This window comes from Chroicocephalus ridibundus, chromosome 2 (genome assembly GCF_963924245.1).
Source record: "Chroicocephalus ridibundus chromosome 2, bChrRid1.1, whole genome shotgun sequence".
Taxonomy (NCBI): domain Eukaryota; kingdom Metazoa; phylum Chordata; class Aves; order Charadriiformes; family Laridae; genus Chroicocephalus; species Chroicocephalus ridibundus.
The window spans coordinates 37,752,098-37,766,237 of record NC_086285.1 but is presented as its reverse complement, the minus strand read 5'-3'; the positions used below and the strand labels follow the sequence as shown (position 1 = coordinate 37,766,237).

General features: G+C 37.7%; 1 protein-coding gene and 1 long non-coding RNA gene across 3 annotated transcripts in view; one reads left to right on the top strand and one right to left on the bottom strand.

Moving 5' to 3' along the window:
* TAX1BP1 (Tax1 binding protein 1) overlaps nt 1–14,121 on the bottom strand; it is an 81,162-nt gene extending 67,041 nt beyond the window's left edge. Inside the window, exons 1-2 of the mRNA XM_063325085.1 lie at nt 13,857–14,121; nt 12,644–12,733 (exon numbers count right to left, since the gene is read on the bottom strand). The gene's annotated coding sequence lies outside the window, so the exon portion shown is untranslated. The remainder of the gene's footprint in view (nt 1–12,643; nt 12,734–13,856) is intronic.
* LOC134511328 (uncharacterized) lies at nt 81–4,250 on the top strand. Of its 2 annotated transcripts, none has more exons than XR_010069855.1 (3): nt 81–228; nt 2,343–2,478; nt 3,320–4,250. It is a non-coding gene; the product is annotated as an uncharacterized LOC134511328 (long non-coding RNA). The 2 variants fall into 2 exon arrangements; XR_010069856.1 differs by lacking the exon at nt 81–228 and adding an exon at nt 941–1,065.
* Nucleotides 14,122–14,140: the final 19 nt, after the last annotated feature.

The window sequence follows — 14,140 nt, the reverse complement described above, 5'->3', positions numbered from 1 at the left end:
CTCCCGGCCTTTGCAGGTCTTCCCAAGCGGAGGGAGGGGTGGGATAAGAGTGACCGTAAATGCTTACGTGCTGTTCTCCTGCTTGCGTGCACTGGCGGGTCTCCATGAAAGTACATTACCTCATAAATACACGGACTCCGCTTGATTTTCATCCAAAGCTGAGTCACAGGTCGCTTACCAGAGTAACAGGGATGAGTAGCAAAGAACAGAGCTGAGTAACGGACATTGGTATGTGGGGCTTCTCCCAGTACGTCCAGCATTGGCTGCTACCACAACGTCCTCAAGATCCCCTTTACCTCTTTGCTGCTTCTGTTTCTTACATGTTTTCGTGTTGTTATGTGCTATATATTGTTTCTCAACAAGCGGGTTATGTGGAGGGACATAATATTATATTAGAATTGATATCAGATAATATTATAGAATTAATTATTAAAATTACTGACATAGGTTTTTGATGAGTTCACCAGCTTTTTCGTGGTCAGTCCTAAGAGAAATGAAACCAAGCTGGAGCACAGAAACTGTCCCTTTTAAGTAATTAAGCTTATTCATTGTACGTGCTTGTTTCGCACTTCTTTCTGAAAACAATCTTACACCTTCAGGTGTATCCCAGGTTACTAAGTAATCCTTTGATTTGTATACACAATTAATAATCTCTTAGTATCATCCATCTATTCCATTTTCCCTGGAAAGCAATAAATTCCCTGCATTGTACTAATAGGTCACTTTAGAAGACTGGGTTTTTTTTACACAGTCCAAAGCACAACAAAGATACAAGAAGTGTATGTACGTGCCACGCTCTCTCCTTTAAGAGCAGATCAATTTTAGTAGTGGAAAATGAAACTAGTAATCAGAATTTGCTTAATCAGAAAAGCAATGAATGTTTCTAAGGGGGCGGGGAGACCTATTTCTTCTTATCTCTGTGCTGCATTTCTTCTCCTCACCGCTCTTTGCTCCATGTGACCTGATAAAGGGCTGTCTAAGAGTCACGAGATGCTGCTCTCACGTGGGCTTGGACGTGGGAAGAATTCAGGGTTTACAGTCACTAGCTGGGGAGTACCAATGTTGGTGAGACTAACAAGTAGTTTTGCTTTCATTTAGCACCATTATAACGCTGGTTTATGGGAATACAATGGGAGGTTTGAAATAAACATGTTCTTTGGCAGCTAGCATAGTTTTTACAGTTAATGCCTAGAAAAAAACCCTCTTGTTTCCTAGTTAAAAAATTAATTACCCCAATTATTTTTGTTTTGAGGTATTTCCGTGCTTAGTTCATCAATGTTCATTCAGTCAAATGAGGTCTTTATGGTTTAGTCATAGTTCAGTATTAAGTTATTATTTCTATTGCTAAATGCATATGTAAGAGGTAAAAAACTATATATGCTGGTTGTCACACGTACAGTGTAAATATTAGGACAAATGAATCAAGAGTAATCTTTTCTTGTGCTTATATCCATAATTTTCAGGAAAAAAAGTGGTTTTAAACTCTATATCTTAACCACATAAGTCTAAAAATATTTCTTCAATTATTGAAATTAATAACATTTCTTACTGAAATAAATGTATGTTTTAGTAAGTGTTCTCATGTATGTATTTGTACCCTAAGTTTAAATGCCAGTCTTATCCCTCTAGAATTTATGGCTATTCTATGGAAAGACGGCGCAGAGCCTTTTCTCATTTTGTTATTGCCCCTTTTGGAAATGAAGGACTTTAGCCAAATGGCCAAGTTGCGCACTGTGATCCCAGGATCAACAATCAATATGCTTGCACTGGTAGAAACAAAGATTTGGATCAAGAAAAATGTGGTTGGAACTGGTGAAACTTGCACTTGCGCTGAGAATTAATGGTCAAGTCTGAATTTTCCAGGCAGGGATCATGAGATACTATCTCCTGAAATTCATCCGTCTGATGCAAATCTTTTGGAAAACTTGCTCCTGAGTAGAAAAAAACCTCGCTATTTTTCTATCTTTGCCTACATTTTCTGCAAAATGTTAAAAATTGTAAAAAAAGAAGTTTGATCAGCATTTCTAGTGAAACCCTCGTCTTGTGAGACTCTCTGACACTAAGAAACTAATTCAATTACAAAAGCTTAGTACAAGTATGATGGCAATCATACCATCTCCTGAATTGATTTTCACCTTTCCAGCCCCACTCATTTCAGTAACAGGAAAACCTTTTCATTCAAGCCACTATTTTACGACAAATGGTAGACTTTTCGGGTATACCAGAATTGTACTCTAAGCATGTAGAATCAGTGTTTAGCCAATATTTGTGATTTTTTTTTAAGGAAGAAATGCTGAATGTCAAGTATCTTTTTGATGCAATTCTCCCTATGTATTTCATAGAATTGGAACCATGGAGGTTGGAAGAGATGTCCAGAGCAGGTCGAAGGAGAGCATGTTGCTCAGGACTTTGCCCAGACATATTTTGAATGTCTCCAAGGATGAAGATCCCACCAACACTAGAGGACCTCTTCCAATGGTTAAAAATACTCATTGTAAAAAAGTTTCTGTATATCGAATTGGAATGTCCTGCGTTCCAATTTTGTCTCTTGCCTCGTGTCCTTTCACTGCCCACCTCTGAAAAGAGTTTGGTTCCATCGTTTCTATACCCTCTGCTTAACTGGCTGTAGATAGTGATAGGGTCTCCCTGTGGCCTTCTCTTCTCTAGGCTGAAAATAAATCAGTTTTCTCTCTTTTTGTGTCTAGAGGTACAATTCCACAAGAATATATGTCTCATTTTGTTGTCGAAAAACTTTTCACCAGGGTATTTATTTGGAAATAAAAAGCTGGCAGAGCCCTTTTGTTAGTGTCTCAGTTTCTTCAGCATAAATATGAGGACAAATAAACAATGGCAAGTTAAGATTGTGGTTTTGATAAAAATATTAAATAAGGTAAAAATGTATGTGTATGCAGTAACTGGATTTGAACATTCACTAGATTCAAAAGGAGTGTGAAATGCAGCCTGGGATATAAAAGCCCCTCTGCTTTGTAATTATACTGAGACTTTCTTTGCCAGGATGAGACTAGCCCCTCTATAGGCACAAGATGAATGAAGAATAAAAACTGTAAGCAGCTAACCAGAATTGCTAAAGGAAGTGTGGGGCAATTACAGACTCTTGGGGAACAGAGTCAACCATGTTTGGAAAACATTTACTACTTTCGTAACTACACTATCTTTTTAAACCTCTGAGCTCCTTCAGCAATTTATAGACTTGAAATTAGAAATGGGTCCCCATCGCATCTGTTTAACCTTGGGTATATTTGAACTTTTATTCAGATCCAGAGCCTAACATTTTTTCTGTTTACTTTCAGTGTTACAGCCTGAACCAAAGCCATGATGAGTTTTGGATCCAGCCCTGAATTCTTCCCCTGAGGCCTATCTTTGCTTTGTATGAGTGACAGAAAAATTGTGTATTTCTAGTTTTTATTACCAGAGAAAGGTACTTTATGTTGTGGATATTCAATCTATTGGCGTGACATGATGATATTGATGAAGTGTGGTAAGGAAACGCTTCGGTTCTAATGATTTGATTTCATTTTGGTTTGACTCCTATTTCAACACTCCAAACTTTTAAAAGTATGGGCCATGTGAGATGTAAAATATATATATCGATGTCACTAATCGGAAGCTCTTTCTGGTCACGTTGTAAAGCACACTTAATCAACTTCTTTAAGATCATGTTACAGAAAGCTATTAACTATACTCTTAAAACAGTTAAATAGTTATAAATAATGTTTTATATTATGGCTGACAACACTGAATTGCCCAGCGTTTAAGGAAATCTAATCACAGGGCATGCAGACATTGCCTTCCAGTAAGATGGCGTGGCAAAACTTTGGAACATATAAGAAATCACATACTATTGCTAACATTTCCTATTAAGGAGAAAGTCTCTCTCTGTATATTTTGGATTTCTTTTCCAACACTTAATTGCAGCTGATGAAGAAAAGCTATTCAAAAGCTGCCAGGATTTTTAAATCTGTATGAGTGAGATTGATGAAATTTGTGGGTTTTCCCCAAAGAGCATAGGTGAGAGCAGACATGTAAATTTTGTATGTGTGTGCATGTACGGGTGTGACAGCGAGAGGAGAGAGCAAGAGCTTACTCCTAAGGTGTGAGACTTGGCAGCGCTGCACTGTACAATGGGCACGAGAAACCGCATGTCTGACTGCATTTGAATTGCTGTTATTTCACTGTTGGGTTACTGTATTGTTAAAGTGAAAAGGAATGTTTTTAATAAATGCAAATAATGAATTAAATGCTTGCACATACTGAGGCTTTACTCTCTGGTGTGTAATTAATATATGTGCACTGGAGACCCAGGTCTGGGGGAGTGTTTCATTTCTTATTTATGATGTTTGCAAGGGTTTTTTTTTTCCTTCTAGCATACCTCTTACTGGCATACACAGAACTGGATGTAAATGACCACTGAGTAGGTGTCACTTAAATCTTAGCAGATATAGAACAGGTAAATACCTTTCTTTTGTATGCTTTTGTAGATTTACTGTTTCTCCCTGCCTTTTATCTTTCCTATCTGAAAGTAATAGGAAGCTCCCAAATGACCAACATTTTGTTTTCAGAGGCAGGAAAACTACATGTGGCAGGAAACAAACAAGCAATGAGATTTCAAAGTTCTTGTACCTCAGGGCACAGCATTTAACCCTGAGGGGTTGAAAGTAGAAAGAGACTTTCCACAGCTACCTACAGCGTGTTTCATGTATCCCCTTCTGGGTCCCCCTCCAGCACTGGCTGCCACTGCTGACAGAGCACAGAAGTGTCTGTATACTGTATCTGCAAGAAGCTTGGCAGCTTTCCTATTTTCTCATAATGGTATATATTTTTCTCTAAAGATCTAACGGATCTTTAGGATTTTTCTCTAAGGATCTAAAGATGTCTGAGTCCTCATACTAATGCTGTCTCCTGCTCCCATATCCTGACTCTAGCAGTTCTTGTGTCTCCACTGCTTTACTAGTTTTTCTCATTTCTTTGCTCCCTGAGCAGTGGCATCTGTCGCATCACGTGCTCAAACTGGGCAGCTTGGTGCTGCTCCACAGCTCCTTGCCACAGCCAATACCACACAACTGACACGGGAGTTCATGCTAACACTTGACTCGGCACCAAAGAGAAGTGCTTGTCGGGTCATGCAGTGCACTTGTGAGAGGTTGTGCCTGGACTTGGCCTTACACTGCTTTCCCCCATAGTCCTGCATTCAGCCTGCAGGAGGGGTCTAAATCTCATGCGTTGCTATTTGTATGGAAAACGTCTCAGTCAACAGACCTTGAGTCTTGGTACTCGCCTTCTCCTACTGCTTGAGTTCTGAAAGTCCTGCATTATGAGTTCTTAAATTCTATGAAAAAAATAATAACCATATTGTTACATACATCACGTACAAATCCATTACTAGGACGCACAGTGCTAAAATTAAAATTTGTCTTTAATTCAGCCCCCAAGTATTTGTTATTCTGTCTATTAGCATTGTACAGAGTATGCTGGATTTGCTGTGCAAATTTACATACAGAAAGTAATAGACTTTCTGATTTTATTTGATCAGCACCACTTAGAAGTGCAAACTGTATTTTTACAACACGTATCCTATATTTTTTTTAAAAAAACTTTCATCCCTTTTCGTATTTCACAAATTAATTTCCTGTATAAGGAATATTTTAAAAGGATCTGTTAGGCCTGTAGTAAGTGTATTGTACACAAACACCCTGGTTAGAATCTGTTTTTCCAGTGTGTTATCTTTGACAGTGTTCAGTTATCTTTACTGGGATATGTCAGCGGGCAGCATTTGGTCTGTGTATCTGCATATTTTGAATATACTATGTTTGTGCTGAAGGAGACTTTTTAAGGCTTTATGAAACTGCCTGCTTAAATGCCACCACTGAGACCTGACTGAGCTTGTCAACAGTATCTGTTACTAATGCTGCCTCTAAGTAGTGCAGCATTTCCTTAAAACTGGGAGATAGAGGTATATGAGTCTGAAAAACACCAAGTTATCTTAACAGTTTTTGAGAACTTTACCCTTAATAAGCCACACATTGATCTTTATTTATTTATTTATTTATTTTAGCATTCCCAGAATCCAGGCATTCTTCTCCCTGTTAGAAGAGATGCCAAAAGCAAATTCAATCTGTAGTTCTCTCTCTTCTTCCCAGACCTTTGTTGACTTGCAGTCCCCATTCTGCTGCAATTAGTCAACCACCAAGGGAGAGTTCATTGGCTGAATATTCTTCCTAGTCCTCTTCTAAATTCAAATATAGTTAGCCTTAGTTTTTGTTGTATTAATCACAGGGCTGTTGGGGCCAAATCAGCTGATTTGTCAATGGGAATTTGCCCAAGCTTCCAAATGGGATGAATTTTTTCTCCCACAGAAGAGCAGATCTTACAAATTGCACCCATTGGATGTCTAGCATCATCCTGGTCTGCCATTTACATACTGCTTTTTGATCATTTCACACTCAATGTTTCACTTAGAAATCATTTATATCACAACTGTATTTGGCCCTCAGTATTATTAGGTAGCATGAAATATACTCAGTGATGGTATGAAAGTTATTTCCAATAGGGCTTATGAAGAACAGCTGAGCAAGTATGACCTCCTGACATAGAAGTGTTTGTTTACTGGGAACTATATTCCAGTTCTCTACATTTAATCTGTCTTGGACCAGACTGACATTCCCTTGCTAGATTTATTTTATCTCTAGAGGCTATTACAAACACAACATTGTCACTGCTTATCTAATAAAATGATAATAGGATTATATTATTCTAGTGATAACAATACATTTATGTTCATTCTTAATAGTAACAAACCAAAGTTTGATTTCGTGTTCAGTGATGATAACGTGTTACTGGGTGTGGGGGGGGAAACATTCAAAAAATATTTTTCTTTCAAATAAATCAGTCATGGAAAATATTTTTTATTCCATCTTATTTGCAAATCAAAGCTTCAGTTTGTGTACATGAGCAGGCATACTATGTCAGTTTTACAGCAATAATAATAATGAGGAAGTCTGACTCAGAAACTCTGGTTTTCCTAAATCAAATTTTGGAAGTTTGTCATGGTTTTTCGTGTGTATCTTTTCCTAGAAGTTGTCTGACATCAAAAGGCAGGCACAACAGACCAGATTTATATTATATTTAGTTATATTCAAGGTGTCCATAGTAAATTAAGTTTTTATTAGTGGTGGTATGATTTTTAGTTAGTTAGTTAGTTAGTAGTGGTTGTAATTGTAACAGTAGCAGGTTTTAAATCCGAGCCAAGTTTTAGTTTAGTATCGTGTGTTTTAAGGGGAGACTCTTAAATGTACTTCTCAAGTAGATTTAACTGGTTACTTTTAGTGGAATCAACATCTCTCTGTGTAATGTATGATCTTAATTTATCTCCCAGCTGAGGCAACAAAAATTAAATTACTTTTTAACTTCAGTAATTTGTACATTAACAAAAGGTTTGCCTTGTCTTGTTTTAGGAAAGCTAATTATTGCATCTCTCCCCCCCCCCCTTTTTTTTTTTGTTAGAGCTCTGACACTATAATGCTGACCTTTACCAAATGATGCTATTGTTTTGGTGACCAACACCCTAATTACTCTGCTCTACTGGAATTCATATCACGGCACATATGAGGCATGGATCATTTTTTAATGAACAAGCAGCATATTCCTTCTAAAATGTATTGTTATCTGATAGTTTCTTCTGCAAATTTTCACTGCAGCTATTACTTTTCTTAAGTGCTGTTACTTAAAAGTAACCTATAAAAATAGTCTGCATTAGGGAAATGCATTAATATATAACAGAGATATAAAACAAAATTAATAATAAACAAGCTATTCCATAGGTATGCATGCTACATGGTGAAATTATAGTGCTAGACTTAAACTAAATGTGTGGTTTGTATTTAGAACTCTTAAATGTTACATAAAGTGTAGTCATCTTAAATTTTCAATTAGGCAGAATGGAGATTTGTTAAAGATTCTGCAACTAATTGCCTCATGTTGGTATACATTCAAAATCTTTTTATTACAAATTCCTTTCAAAAATCTTTCAATGGACAAGACAGTCTAGGCAATGCAGGCGATATAGACAATATAGGACCACAATAATGGCAGTAATTTTGTCTTTGTGTGGAATATAGGAGATAAGTTGATCCACATTGATTTGTGTGCTGTTCTTGTAAAAGTCTTCTCAGTCCTTTTGCACATAAAGTTTCCTATATGCTCTATATAGCTTAAATTCCAAAGGAATTAAATTTTTATTAATTGCACACAAAAACCATACGAATTTGAGACCAAATTTTGCAATCAAGTATACACAATAAAAGCTGGTTCGTGTTGAATTATATTACTTAAGTAAGAGTGTCTCGTTGTTAAAAGTTAATTTGCTCTCTTCATCTGCAATAGGTTATGTTCCGGGTACTAATTCCTGTTAGGTTCCTGGGTACTAGCAAGCCAGTGAATATCCCCTAATACACCTTACTCCCATTTTGGCAAAGCCAAGACGTTGTTCAAGAGCATGCCACACACAGAAAATGTTTCTGAAGCAGTGTGCTTTACACGTTTGTGTAGGAAAACCCAAGGACTGAGTGCCAGGATTCCTCTTTCTACATCATAAGGAGGTTAGTTCAGGGTATTATCAGAGTAATGTGAGGTTGATGCTTTTAGGCTGATATACATATGTTGGTTGGGAAAAACATAACTATTTTTTCTGTGTTATATAAGCATGCACCTTTTCCTGGGCAACAATTACCTCATCCTTACTCGGGGCCCTTAAGTTTGAGATCAACTTAGCATGTAACTTTTCCATGTTGCCCTACCGTGTTCATTTTCTTTTCCTATGTCAGTATCCTGTAACTGGCAGAAGGGCATTAAGTGACTGTTTTTTGCAATTCCCACACCAATTCTATATGTTCTATATGTAGTACATTGCAGGTAGAAGTCAAAATAAAATGACCATGACTGATAACAAATATTTATCATATGTAGCAACATTTCTTTTGGAATTTGTTTCCTTCATCTGCTTTTAGAAAAGCTGTTCATCTAAGTCTGAACCAAAGTCATCCTCCTCTTTGCATTTCTATGTCATATAAAATAGGCTTATAAAAATAAGGTGTTGTACACAAACATCGACAGATTCTAAATGCATTAAAATAATCTGAAACATATTTTTCAGCTAAAACACAAAAATGAAACCAGCTCCAAATTACTATGGGATGCTATGCAGGTCCTTAAACTTTGATTTTTTTTGTGCCAACTTGCCAAATGGAACAGCTCTACATTGTTCGTGGTGCAACCTATAGGCAGTAACCCACATAAAACATCCTAATTATTTGTAAAAGATAGTAGTGATTGAATTTCCTTATAACTAGAACTGCAAAACATTCCATTTAGCAAAATGCTGTGATTAAAAGGACTTGTTCTTCACACCATTTTCCAATGAAATTCATCTAGATGGAGTATCTCTCTTGTGTTTTACTTGGGTGGGATTTTGAAGAGAACTTGATGGAGACGATTGAATTCTTCTGGCAAAGAGGTATTTGAATCTTTTCAGCTCTTCCAAGAAACCCAGTCAGCACAGTCTAGGCTAAACATCTTAATGGGATTTATCAGGGATAAAAAGAGGGCAAAAACTCTAGTGCTTAACTGGAATTGGTATCAATTAGTACAAATACATATGCACTGGTACCCTGCAGTAACCTGCCCTTTCTAACATTCACCTGATGTCCCAGTGAGATATGACCACTTCCCAAACTACAGTACAAATGCTTTTGACAAAACAGACAGTTCATACCAAAACAAAATGTCTATGTTCCCCCACGGCACTACATTCCCACAGAAGCCTGGAATTTGCTTCCCTGTAAGTATATGCAATATTCAGAATATCACGCATATTCAGTTCATGGCTGGTTACTAAATTACATACTGCTGCAGAATATATCAGACAATTCAGAAAGAAAGAAAGAAGTTCAGATTACACAAGGTTGGGTTTTTTTTTCTGTGGGTAAAAATAACCACTTGCATTGCTGCTTACATATTCCAGTTAGTTATCTGGTGAAGTGCACACAGCTAGGAAATTAATGCTGCCCTAAGAATCCCAACTCGAATATTTACAAGTGTGAAGAATGTCATATTATGTTGGACTCAAGGTCCCTCTAGCCCAGTAGTCTGTCTCCAGCAGTGACCAGTCAGAGAGGAAATATGTAGGGATATTTCTCTGGAATGTTCTCCCAGCTCCACCTATTTGCAGCTCAGGGATTCCTGAGCAGCTTCACTGCACTTTTATTGCATTTTACAAACATTATGAAAGCTCTCCAATGCAGAGAAGTAAAGGCAACAAATGCAAGATGAAAGGTTAGAAGGAGGAATAAAACACCGTAGGCTTGGCTGCCAATTCATTTTGAATCAAGTCTGAAATGTACTGTTGCATCCACTGTAATTTCTTTTGGCTACAACTAGGGAGTGTTAATGTTGAATTTAAATATTACTCTGCAGTGAGGGTGCCATTTTAAAGGTGTTGTATCCCTGTAACTCTTGCTAAATTCAGTGAAAATTGTCCTTAGTTATCAACACAGACTATAAAACTCCATGTCCTGAAAAGGAAATCTCCTTATAGTAATGGAAAATTTAAAAAAAAAACAATCAAGTGTAATTATCCCACATCAATAGAGGTAAAGTCAGGGGGAGGCTCTAAAAGTAAATATAAATGCCTTTAGCATAATATGACATAGTGCATATATTTCCCTTTGCTTTGTTGGGGCAGACTGTAAAATGGATGCGTGAAAGGATGTGGGTTAAAAACAGTTATATCAGCATACCTGAGAGGGCCGTAAATTGTAATGCAAGGATGGGGATGAGCAGCCGGAGCAAAAGCAGTGGGGATTTTTTTTTAAATCCTGCTCATTTCATGGGTCTAGTATAGAAAGCTGTCAAAAAGCAATTGAACTGACTGGACTGACTGGCGGAGCAACAATGACTTACAGATCAGTTCTTATAGTGACTCTATACTCTTTTTTATAAAGCACTGTAAGATTTACCAATGAAAACAGAAATGTACCAGTTACATGTTTACTACTTGTCATTTTCATTTATAATTTTTATGCTGTTCTTTTTGCTGTAATGTACAAAATGAACTCTTTACTTGCACTAGAGCAACAAGTAGGCTAGCAGATTTTCCTTAAGAAAATAGATCCTTCTTGCCATAATCAGTCAGATATTTTGAGGTCCTATTTCATGCCTAAATCATAAGGTTGGCATTACTGCTTTTAAGATACAATACACCATTGATAGAACAAAACTTTAAAGCCAATTAGATGTTGGCAATCTTCCTACCATTGGCAAAGGCACACTTGTTAACAGTTCCCCTTTGTGGCAAGTTTGCAGTGTAATCACTGATTTCTGGAAAGTTTTTTTGGCACTTCAAGATATTTTAAAATATCTAATGAATTTATTTTTATAGACAATTTTAGACTTTACGCGCATTACTTTAAAACATTTTACTTTAAAAAGTAGGGGTTGTATGCACTCAAATGAGGTATGCATCTCCATTTTTAACGCAGGAAAAACCAATAATTTGTAGAACCAACCTATACAAATAATAGTTTATTTGCATTTTAACTAGTTAACAATTTCAGAAATCATCACATACAAATCTTTATGAAACACTATCTTACTAGGTGTGAGTAAGGAGATACTGCTGCTTTGTTGAAAAAAAAAAACAGAACATTTTTATCCTGGGTTTTAATATAAGCAAAAGCTTTCATGGCTATTTAGTTAAATTGAAAAGTATTTTGAAGTTAACACAGCTTTTTTTCTTCATTTTGTGTGGAAAGAATGTGATTAGGCTGGCAAAGAAATAACAAACACACAAAACAAAATTACCTAGGAAGGCATAATTTATAGTGAGACAAACTTTTACGAAAGGCAAAATTATTTTTAACAAAATGAGCTAACTTTACTATAAGCCTACCAAAAGTTCAAACATCACTAGAGGGCATTTTGGAGAAAATACAAACCACAACAACACTCTTGATTTAATTTTCTCCTTTCTCCTGCAAATGCTCTGCAGTAGGGTAGCCCTGCATCATCTGTTACTGCAAATGCTTCCTTCCCATAGTGGCTACCTTAGAAGTACTAAACTACTAATAGCAGTTGTATCAGTGTTCATTGCATTAATTTAATGTAATAACAGGTATTTCATCTGTCTGCAAAAGCATGTTCTGTAAAAAAGCAATGTAAAAACTATAGTAAGGTAACAGTGGACATGTGTGTAACAATACCATTTATTCACAGCTGTGTCGGCAAAGTAATATAAGGCTAAGTCTACTACACTTTTATCAATAGGACTCCCCTTCTTCCAGTTTCTCATGCTTTGTTTGGAAGTGATTGTAGTGTATATTTAGTATGCTGGTACAAAGTGAAATTCTCCTTATATACCTTTTAAACAAAGAATGCTTTATTTATATCTATGCAAATAAAACCCTCTTAAACATGCTAAAGGTCTAGAGAAATATGCAGCTATGCAGGTAAAGCTGCATCTTTTATTGAGAGTTAAAAATCTGGATGCAAGGACCACACCAAGTGTAGCACTAGACTCTTCTCTTGATCCACCTATCTATACTTAAACTCTCAAAAAAATAAAATTACTTACTTTTCTAACTCAGTTCAGACTTGATTGGAGTCTACAGACAGTTGGAAAAAGGGCAATGACTCTGAAAATGTAAGGCAGCGAAGAATCAGGCTGGAAGGCAAAAAAAAAACATTTTCAAAGTTCCATGGGATTATGTGTAAAATTCAGGTTTTAATGACTTCCAAAAACATTATTTGGACTACACCTCACTACAGGTTTCTGCCAGCATAGCTGCATCGATGAGGAATCACACCTCTTCTCATCCCAACAAAATTTGTGCTCAAGATGGTTGTCAACCTTGTCACCACTGAGGAGAAAAGTAAACATAGCTCAGTAGCTTCATTCACTTGGCACACTTCAAATGGCATGGTGAAACAGACAAGTAAGCTTATGAAAATATTGGTATATGTGAGCCTCTGGCTTTTCAAATGTTTTGCAAAGTGCTAGCAAATTAAAGGTTTTCTGTTTTTCTGTCTCTTTCCATTGCCTTAGCTGCAGAGATATTTTTTTCTTCTCAAGTCATAGTGTGTCTTGGTGCTCAGCTGACAAGCAATGAGAGAAAGAAGCAACTGGGTAACAGTATGAAATCAGTATGAGAAAAGCTGGACTTTACTCATGTCAGAGTAAAGCTACTATATAACCACAGCCTTCTTTACTGCCTGCAAAATTCCTTTACGTTGAGCTGGGTTAATGTAACTGTGTATCATCCGTTGCTTTATAGGGGCAAATATATAAAAAAAATAATGTGGTACTGATAGAAAAGCCAGGCTCATATATCGAGCCTATTCTTTCTTTGCTAACATATAACTGAGTGAATAGGTAACTTTGAGAGACCTGAGATCTATTCCTGATGACTACGCTCTCCCAGAAGTCTGTAAGTGATACTACATTAACAGCTACAAAAAAAGCTCTGACCTAGCAAGAGCAACCTACTGACTGAGGGAGTCCCCAGCATTCCTCCACAACAAATTAAGGCCAGTTTTGCTGTCAGGAAATTAACCATTTTGTTCGTGAGAGAGAAACGTGGCAGCTGCAGGACTGGAGCTGAAGCCTTGCTCTGAGGAGGGAGCGTTTGCCCACCCTTAGCCCGCCCTCCCCCAGAGCCTGGCCTGCTGCCTCACACCCCTGAAGGGCCTGGAGCTCCCTGGGCGCTGCCAGGAAGGTCTCCCAGTCCTGTCAGGTGCTACGCTGTGGGCGAGCAGCACGGCTTTTAACGGCTTGTCCAAACACAAACCTCCATCGATGTTGATAAACCCTCTGTCAGGCCTTCGTGAACTGCCTCTGGGCAGGGTGAAGCCTGTCATAAGCTCCAACGATCATCTGACGAGACAAAACCAGTACAACGCGGCCTCTTCCCGCACCCCGGGGGCGCCGTTTGCCGCATGCTTGTGGGGACCTCGGCCCTCACACGGCTGGGGCCGGCCCCACAAACCGCCCCCGCCACAACCGCGACCCTGCCTGCCTTCCCTCTCCTCAGCCAAGCGGCCCTCCCGGCGGCGACGCAGGAAGGGGAGGCCG